Here is a 6,891-nt window from a genome sequence, read left to right on the forward strand (position 1 = left end):
TCTGCAAGCTACATTGAGCACATCAGTAGCATCACCTGTACATGAGACTGACTTTGGGACTGACTCTGGGAAAAGAGAAAGCAGCATGCTTTAGCCTCAATTCTGAGTTCATGACGACTTCTCAAGAATCTCATCAGCAACCTATACAGCACAGCTTCAAAAAAGGTAAACATGTTAAGGTAAGTGGATAACTCTTGATAACCCCAAACACATTATCTTGCTGTATTTATGTGGAACTCTCTATCTACCACAGGCTGTGTGAAGAGGTTCTTCCTCAAAACAACATACTCACAGGACTCTGGAGGACCCAGTGGGACTGAGGGGAGCCTGAGGACTGGGAAAGAGGCTTCCTTTTTGTTTCAGGTGGAGACAAACTTATAACACACAGTACAGAATGCTGTAGTCTTCTCATAATCTCTGGCACAAAACTTCATGCTGTCTTCAACTTTATTCTGGAAGCCATCCTTGTCCTGCAAATGAGGTTCTGCAGCTTCAATATTTGGTGGATAATCAAAATGCAAAAGATCAGTTAACAATGAGTTGAATCTCCAAACAACATTCCTCAGTGTCCTCCTGAGAGCCCAGCCAGTGCTGTCAATCAAACACTCTCTCAATAAACCTAGACATATTTTACCTGTCTCTGTGATGTTGGGGTGCTATAACTTGCTGTAACCTGATGAAGCATCTCACTGTGGGAGGCACCATGTTATACACATCAGGAACTTCAATTTCAAACAAATTTTCTACCCTGGTAGTAACCCTCATCTATCAAAAAACACAAAACAACAACAACAATCCTGGGGTTTACAATTAGCTGAAAACAATGAAGCTTACTTGGATGAAGAAAATGCACTTTATACCTACAAGGTAAATCAGTTTCAACCTCTAACAGGTAGCCTTTCTCTCACAGAAACCTGATGGGTGGAATCAGAGGCTGTGTCTATGCTTGGGACTCTTTGAGATGATTATCCTGATTCAGTTGTCTTGCCAGCATCAGCATTATGGCTACCTTACTCTGGTCACCATGAGACAGGCGAGGCAGGATATGGGACAAGAAGTGGCCAGGCACACAGTAGGACCAGAGTGGTGAGGAAGAGACTCAGCTGCTCCCTTTTTCCTTGGTAGTCTTTCTTTAGAGCTGAAAGAAGCTAATCTCCACACACCTCCCAGCCCCCAAATTGACTGGAATCCCAGAAATCAGTAGATATAGCAATTAAAGAGTTAAACTCAGAGAAATATTTGGTAGTACCCGAATCAATAAAATTACCTCTTCTTTGAAACTTACTGCTTCTACAATTAAAATTCTGTAGTGAAAACTGAAGTATGTAGTGGCATAATAAAGTCCACTTTTCTTGTGACGGTCACTGTTCAAAGTGACCCCCATGATCCCTGACTCTGGATATTCACATCATTGTGTAGTTCTCTCTGATATTGTGTCATAATTGGCTTGTGTGCCCTATAAAATATGACAGAAGTGATGGTGTACAATTTAGAAGTTTAAGGCATAATAGAAATGATGGCATTTACTTCTTGTTCTGTCTTGGATTATGTGGCTAGGGGGAAGCCTGCTGCTGTGTCATGAGGTCACTTGATATACTATGAGGAGATCCACTTATGTATTATGCCAAAAGCCCTATGAATGACCCATCTTATGAGAAGATCCTCTGTCTCCTGTCTAGTCAGCAGATACCTGCAGCCCCTATCAGGTCTCTCATGAGAGGCCATGTCCAGTCAACCAAGTTATTCATGAATTCCTAACTCACAAAAACTGTAAGATACTAATTTTTACTGTTTTAGTCCTTCATTTAGGGGATTGATTTTTGGAGATTAATTTGTTGTGCAGTAATGGGTAACTGGGACTTTCCAGGTGGCTCAGATGGTAAAGAATCCATCTGGAAGGCAGAAGACCTGGTTTTGAACCCTTGGTTGGGAAGTTTCCCAGAGAAGGAAATGGCAACCCACTCCAGTATTCTTGCCTGGAGAATTCCATGGACAGAGGAGATTGATGGGCTACAGTCCATGGTGTCACAAAGAGTTGGACACGACTGAGTAATTAACACAAATACAATGGGTAACTAGTATACTTCTCAAAATTAATGTCTTAAATGCTAGTTTAGTGCATATCTGAATAACTTAAAAATCAGATGACTCTCCAGCATAGAAACTTAGTGATTGCCCCTCACTGTAGATGCTCCAAAAGGTCAGACACTCACTTTTCCAACATTTTCAATACTGAACACTGTATCTATATGTTAGATAAGCTCGTCCAATTTCACCTGGGACTTTGAGTCAAAAGTTATTTATATAATCAATTAAAGGTGATGGAAAACAAATTCTAATAATAGCTTCAGAGACTGTAGCAACTTCAAGCATCCTGGTGTGCCAGGGCCACAGAGCCAGTAGCCATACCCACTGCCTAGTGCTAGTTGCAATCAAAGTTACAATTTCCAGTGTTCAGCTGTAGAAACAGGAGTCTTCACCCAACTGATCCAGTGGTGAAAATTGGCTGTGGCTTGCACTTTCACTTTTCTATTATTGTTGCCAGTTTTCTAAGCCTGATAATATAGAATTCCAGCAAATTTATTCATATATCAGTTGAGGTAACTGTAGCTGCTTGAATAAACCACTCAAAGCTTCAGTGGTTTAAAATATAGAAGTTTATTTCTCATCAAGTCACTGAACTTCGAGGATTTTTAGTTAGTAGATAGCTTGGATTGTTTCCATCTTGATACTCTGTCACTCCCTAAGACTGTCAGCATCTGCAGTTAAAGCAAGAACAAACAGGAATGAAGAAGTTACTCTATTTTAAAGTCATTCTATGAAGCAATTACACATCACTTATCCTCACCTTCTTAGATGAGACCCAGACACCAGACCCACACGGATTCACAGGTGAAGGGTGATATAGTTCATAATTTGCAGCAATTTCTTAGCAACAACTCTTTTCAACAGATTAGAAAGTACAAAACCTGTGTCATAATTATCCATTTTTGTCACATTGTGCCATGAGTGTGTTAGAATAAGTTTGTTTGCTTTGCTTAAATCTGCCAGAGGTAGATTGTTTGCAACTGGGAATCCTGCCTAATATAGCTGTATTCTCAGTACTTGATCAAAATCAACCTATAATTGGACCACTTAATATAAATTACATTGAATTAACTCTTTTTATGTTATTGAATTTCTTATTTTAATAATAAATGGGTTATTTATCAATAAATAGCTCTCATCTGTGACACTAAACAGATGACTGTTTTAGTGACTCCATAACACTAAAAAAGTTGCAAGCCTCTGCTTGTGGTGTATACACTTAGAAACAAGGAAGTTCTCATAGTTATAAACAAATTGTCAGTTATGGCAACATTATATTTGAAAAATCTCTAGAAGAAACTTATTTATTTTACTTCCATTAATCAACAATACCAATACCCAACACTACATAAGTATACATTTTTTCAGAAATTATTTCAAATAAGTGGAGACAATTTCCCCAGAAATAGTTGAGAATTATTTAATATTATATATTATATTGCCTTAGTCATATAAATAATTAGAGTTATGTAATTTTTATTGCTATGGAGAATCTCTATGAGTAATAAATACAGCTTAAAATTGTATTATTGTTCCTTAAACTTTTTTATTGGAAAAAAAAATTATTGTTAGGAGAAAAAAAGATAATACACAGATTTGGAGAAAATTTTGGCAAACACATAGCTGATAAAGTACTGGTATTAAAAACATACAAATATCTCTTAAAACTCAAGAATTAGAAAACAACCCAATTTAGAACTGGCAAAAGTTCTAAAATGACATCTCACCAAAGAAGACATACAGACAGCAATAAGCATATGAAAAGATGCTCAAGTTTGCTAATTATTGGAGACATCAAATCAAATCTACAATGAGAGATCACCTCACACCAGTCAGAACAGCCATCACTAAAAATCTACAAATAATAAATGCTGGAGAGGATGTGGAAGAAAAGGAACCTTCATATATTATTGATGGGAATGTAAATTGGTACAGTCACTTTGGAGAATAGGATGGAGATTCCTTAAAAAACTAAACATAGTTACTCTCTGATCCTAAAATCCCCTTCCTGGCCATGTATCAGGAGAAAACTCTAATTTCAAACTATACATGACTATTTCATTTAGATTAAAACCCTCTGAGTCCAACCATGTTGCTGCAAATGGCAAAATGTCATTCTTTATTATGGCTGAGTAGTATTCCATTCGGAGGAGGCAATGGCACCCCACTCCAGTACTCTTGCCTGGAAAATCCCAGGGACGGAGGAACCTGGTAGGCTGCAGTCCGTGGGGTCGCTAGAGTCGGACATGACTGAGCGACTTCACTTAAACTTTTCACTTTCATGCACTGGAGAAGGAAATGGCAATCCACTCCAGCGTTCTTGCCTGGAGAATCCCAGGGACGGGGAAGCCTGGTGGGCTGCCGTCTATGGGGTCGCACAGAGTCGGACACGACTCAAGCGACTTAGCAACAGCAGCAGCAGCAGCAGCAGCAGTATTCCATTGTATATTTGTACCACATCTTCTTTATCCATTTATCTGTTGATGGACACTTAGATGCTTTCATATATTGGCAATTGTAAATAGTTGCTGCTATGAAAATTGCGATGTGTGTATCTTTTAAAATTGGTGCTTTTGCTTATTTTCAGATAGTTACTCCAAATACTCCAATTCACTCCAAATTATGCCAAAGTAGAATTTCTGGGTCATGTGCTAGTTTTGTTTTTAATTTTTTGAGAAACTTCCATACTGTTTTCCACAGTGGCTGCACCAACTTACATTCTTTCCAACAGTGCATGGGGGTTTCTTTTTCTCCACATCCTTGCCAACCATATCTCATGAAGGTTTGGATTTGTATTTCCCTGATGATTAGGCCAAGTGTCTGTTGACCCTATGCACATCCTTTTTGGAAAAATGTCTATTCAGATCTTCTGCCTATTTTTTTCCCCCACATTGCACAGTATGCCCAACTTCCCCAACCAGGGATCACATCCATGCCCCATGCAGTGGAAGTATGGAGTCTCAACCACTGGACTGATGGAAAAGTCCTGCTCATTTTTTAAAATCAGGTTTATTTTTTTTTAATGTAGAATATATGAGCTGTTTATATTGTTGGATATTAGCCCCTTAAAAGTCATATCATTTGAAAATATTTCTCCCATTCAGTGGTTGTCCATTTGTATTTTTTATTCCTGAAAATCTATTTTTTAAATTTCTGAATAAGGATGGCCATCTCAAAAAGAATACTTCAATTTAACATAAGCTTCACCTAGAAATTTCAGAAATTATTTATTCATAAATTAAGCAAATGTTTTTCAGTCCTCTAATATGTATGAAGCCCTCTACTAGTCATTACAAAGTTAATATAAGGTGAAGATAAACATGGTATTTGCTTCATAGAATTTAAAAACTGGTTACTTAAAAAAAGTAGCTTTTCCTTTCAAATTACTTATAGACTTATTATCCATTTGGAATGAATCAAGTTTTTTGGTAACAGAAATCACAGATACAGTGAAACATATAGGGCTTATTCACCTCATATGCAGACATTTCAGATGAAAGCAATTGCTGCCATTTCTTTGGGAGTTAAATAAAGGTGGACCTATAACCATGGTTGTTGTCTTTGGCTTTTACTTGTGTCTCCCATGATCACAAGATGCTTAATGCAGCAGTTCATTATAAAGGAGTCTTATTGTACATATTTCAATGGAAAGATGAAAGAAGGAACAAGATGACATCTAGGTAAGAAAAGCAAAAGTTCTATAAGGAACTCACAATGTACTTCTATTTACATTTAAATTGGTCTAAACCTGGATTATATTGTCACTATTGGCTAAAAGATGATCAAGAGGATTGCATGAGCCAAAAATAGAAGACCCTTCAACACAGGACTAGAAAATTACTAAGTATTATTTTCCAGTGCAAATGACCAATAAAGAGAATTCCAAATCAACCTGCAAAGAACAGTTTTAAAGATAATTCTCAATTCTGTTGAAAAGCAAAGTATTAAATCTTATAGAGCATACATAAAACATTTGGCAATTTATTAATTCATATTTTGTTTGAAAGTTGTTTTAAAGGTAAAATGGTATATATGTATGTATGAGTATACATATATATATAATATCCATTATCCAATTTATTGTGCTTTCCGGGTGGCTCAGATGGTCAGCCTGCACTGCAGAAGACCTGGGCACAATCTTTGGGTCAGGAAGATCCCCTGGAGAAGGGATGGCTACCCACTTCAGTATTCTTGCCTGGAGAATTTTATGGATGGAGGAGCCTGGCAGGCTACAGCCCATGGGGTAGCAAAGGGTCAGACATGACTGAATGACTAACAATATATATGTTAAGCATGTACTGACAATCAACTATATATTGGCAGTAGTATTTGATATCATGAATATAAGAATAAGAGATGACTAGGTTCATTAAGTACTTCATAGTGTGGTAAGGAGATAGACATGAAAACAGCTAATTATAAGACAATGTGATCTGTACAACGTTAAATCTTCTAGTATAATGTGTCATATTCAAATAGTATTAGAATATTATAAAGTCTTTGGTTAATATGCCACTGGTGTTAATCCTTAACCTGGAAACCTCGGCAAGATTGAAAGAAATACTGACAAATAGAAAAGGACTCTATTGTCATCCAGTGGCCAAACTTGTGTCCTTGAAATTTTTGAGTTACCTTGGATATTATCTGGAAGAAGCTATTTTGGGGAATAGAAAGAAACTGAGCACAGTTTCAGGAGTTTTTTCTGACCCTAATTCATAAAGGGGAATTAATACTTTAAAAATGATAATATTACATATATTTATAGAAGGCTTTCTTTTCACTCTCTCATCAGGTAGAAATGAC

General features: G+C 37.0%; 1 pseudogene; it reads right to left on the minus strand.

Annotated features, from left to right (window-relative positions):
• Positions 1 to 359: 359 nt before the first annotated feature.
• Positions 360 to 1,000, minus strand: LOC102271519 (NEDD8-conjugating enzyme UBE2F-like; annotated as a pseudogene).
• Between the last annotated feature and the right edge of the window lie 5,891 nt (positions 1,001 to 6,891).

Source organism: Bos mutus, chromosome 3, assembly GCF_027580195.1.
Source record: "Bos mutus isolate GX-2022 chromosome 3, NWIPB_WYAK_1.1, whole genome shotgun sequence".
NCBI classification, from domain to species: domain Eukaryota; kingdom Metazoa; phylum Chordata; class Mammalia; order Artiodactyla; family Bovidae; genus Bos; species Bos mutus.